Source organism: Chinchilla lanigera, unplaced genomic scaffold, assembly GCF_000276665.1.
Source record: "Chinchilla lanigera isolate Chin_1 unplaced genomic scaffold, ChiLan1.0 scaffold00007, whole genome shotgun sequence".
NCBI lineage: Eukaryota > Metazoa > Chordata > Mammalia > Rodentia > Chinchillidae > Chinchilla > Chinchilla lanigera.
This window is the reverse complement of record NW_004955408.1, coordinates 3,823,202-3,826,444: the sequence shown is the minus strand read 5'-3', so window position 1 is coordinate 3,826,444 and position 3,243 is coordinate 3,823,202.

The window sequence follows — 3,243 nt, the reverse complement described above, 5'->3', positions numbered from 1 at the left end:
ACGAGCTTTGCGTAGCGTGGGGAACACAGCAAGCTGTCAGTACATGTACCTTTATTTTGGACTCTACTCTCTCTTACTGCCTTTTTTTTTTTTTAAATACTGCTTACTTCCTGGTTTTCAACAGATCACAAATGGTTGAGGTGACTTAAAGGAATCAGGTGTTGTTATCTATTTTGGAGACTTTTTAAGGAGTAATGCGCATATTAGAAAGATAATCAGAGGCTCTGGGGGATTAGAGATGACAGGGAAACAAAAGAAGAACAGGAGGTAAAAGGATGAGAGAAAACTATGTTCCTAGGAGGCTGGAATGAACACAGGATTATTTTACTTGAAAACCAAATTATGCATTTATTAGGATATAGTAATAGCTCCTTTGGAATTTTACACCTGGGTAAGACTTGCCAGAAAGGGATTTTTGCAAAGAAGATGTAAACATAAAACTTTATATTTACTTCTTAGATCAGTAGGTTTTAACTCGGATCCCCAAAGTCCCAAAGAACCAAGCAGTCAAATGTGTTCGCCAGGGTGCTCAGACACTCGCACGGGCCTCTGCGCTTGCCTGCTTCAGGCCCCCTTCTATTCTGATCTGAAAAATGGTGAAGCGGTCCTCCCCAGGGCAGCTCCCTGGAGGAAAGGGCCCAGAGAGTGCTCTGAGCAGTGGCTCATAAACACAAAGTTCCGCCTTCACGGAGGCTGCTGACTCAGTCCCTTAGGAATCTGAGTCCAGAAGGCTCCAGAGCACTCAAGGCCTTCTGTGACTGGTTCTTCCAGCTGTTCATCTCCAAGACCCTCTAACATCCTTCTCACATGTGTTCGCTCTGCCCTAGGCCTTTGCACAGGCCCCGCTCTGTCTGGAATATACTCGTTCTCTTCTCCTTTCCATCCTCACCCCATTCAAGACCATGTCACTGGGCTGGGGATATAGCTCAGGGGCACAAGGGCCTGCCTGGCAAGCGCAAGGTCCTGAGTTTGATTCCTGGTACCAAAAAAAAAAAAGAAACGAAGAAAAAAAAAAGACCGTGTCATCTCCTCCGGGTGCTTATCAGACAGCATCTCCTTCCCTCAGTGCCCACGAAGAGCTGGGAAGCCCTCTTCGCTCTCCTCTCAGCCTCTGATCCTCTTGCCCATAACTTTGATCATACTGCCTTGGTTTCTTGGCTAACTTTCCCAATACATCAAGTGCCCGTTGAGAAGGAACGCTGACATACTTCTCCTGGTTTCACCATTGTCCACAGAGTGCTGGGCACACCAAGGACACACAATAAAGGTTTATCGAATGAATGATTAGGGCATAATTGAGAAAATACGTGAGGAAGTACCTCCTGTCTCAGACGTAAAGCTAAACAACATTCTTCCTCTCCACTTGTTACCCTCGCTTCCCTGGCCCTGAACAGACATCTGCCCTTTCCTCATTCCTTTTCTCTTCCAGGTGTCCCCTTTAACGCCACTTCCTCCTAGCCTGTCCCTGACCACCCAGTCCAACGCAGTCACTTGCTCATACATGAGAGTATTAATTTGCTAGGTAGCACTCACTACTAGTGCTAACAGTTTATTTCTGTATTTGTTTTCTCTTTCCACAGATAGGCTGTGGCTCCATTTGAGTGAGGACCTTGTCTGTTCACCATTGTGTGCCCTGCATTTAGCACAGAGTGAGATATACAGCAGAATATTCATTAAGTATCTGTTAAATTCATGCATGCTGCTGCGATTGCAGGGCGACTTCATTTGATGCATGCTGCCTATCTTTGCTGCCACGTTAGGTGCCCCACAGATATGCGGAAGGGCCTAGAGATCTGCCTCCCTCCTGGTGTTGGAGGGTGGTGGGGGAGGGCGGGCTCAGTTAAGGTGGGCTATGCTGCCTACTAGTAGCTTCCTTGTGGCCTAGGCTTCTGCACGCAGGCCAGATGCAGAGGAACCCCAGCCCAGGTGTCTGCAAGCTCCAGACACTGCAGGAATGCTCCTCCAGCTTCCTGTGAGAGCAGTGAGAGCTGCCTATTGCCCAGCCCAGTGTGACAGGGGAATGTGCCCGGAGCTCAGAGCTGGCCTGGCAGCCAGCAACTGGCAGGTGCAGGACCAATACATGGAGGACTTACCTCTTCCTTTTCTCGCCTCCCCACCCTGAGATTGCTACTAACTGCCTAGCTGGGAGCGGGAACCAGCCCCACCTCCTGCAGCCACGCAAACAGGGTGGCTCTCTAGGGTGTCTGAGAACAGGGCTAATCTCTAGGAGCTGCCCTTGCTGCCCTGCAGAAATTGTTCTGCCAGGTCAGCCAAAGGCCGGGTCTGGAAATTTTCACCTGCCCCTGGCCTTTCCTTAAAGCCCTCTGGTTACTGGAAATCATAAAATGTAAGACAACCTTTAGCACACCTTGAACCCTGCACTTTTAATGGTTAATGCCAGAGGCTGAAAGAATTAGACACTGGCCTCCTGGTTACTCCCAGTGACTGATGTTTGCACCTGGTAATTGAGGTCAGGTTTACTTCTTTTAAGTCACATGATTTGCTTCAAGGCAGGAAGGTGTTGGGGCCACTTGTTGCAAAGAGACCAGGAGGTGATCACACAAATACTGCAAACCAGCTTTAGCAGCAAAAGTGTGTTTTCACTGGAAGCCAGTGCTGGGAGCTTGAAGCTGAGCTGGCAGCGTGTAAATGACTCCCCAGGGACCCAAATCAACTCTAACATTTCACCAAAAGAAAGCTCAGCATGATTCTTCCCTCTGAAACAGTCATTGAAAGAAGCCACTTTGAATACTTTCTGGAGCAGGCACAAATTAAGTAGTTAACAAACTAACTGAGCACCCTAAATAGCCACCCAGAAAACATCAGTCAGTTAAGGTCCCTGAATTACTGTATAGGCCCCACCCTAGCCAGACACCTAATCTTGTTCCAGGTTTTGCTTAATCTCAGGTATTTATCATCTGGTTGTCATGGAAGCTGCTCATATAAATAGCAGCACAACTTCAGATCCTTCTGGGAGCACTGGGGCTCCCTAGTGGGCACTGGCTACCTGGAATCTTGGCTATCCAGTGCCGACTTATGTGCCTCTCTGTTGGCACACAGTAGGTGCTCCATAAAAACTTCCTGAATAAGGAAGTCCTGGGGTATGCTAGTTCTCAGGCTTCCAGGGTTCTAGGTAAGCAGATGCACCGCTCCCATCACCCCAGTCACTCCAGACAGTGTAGACCAGGCTGAACGTGGCTAGCCACTCGGTTTGTCGGGCAAGCCCACTCACCCCCAGACCAC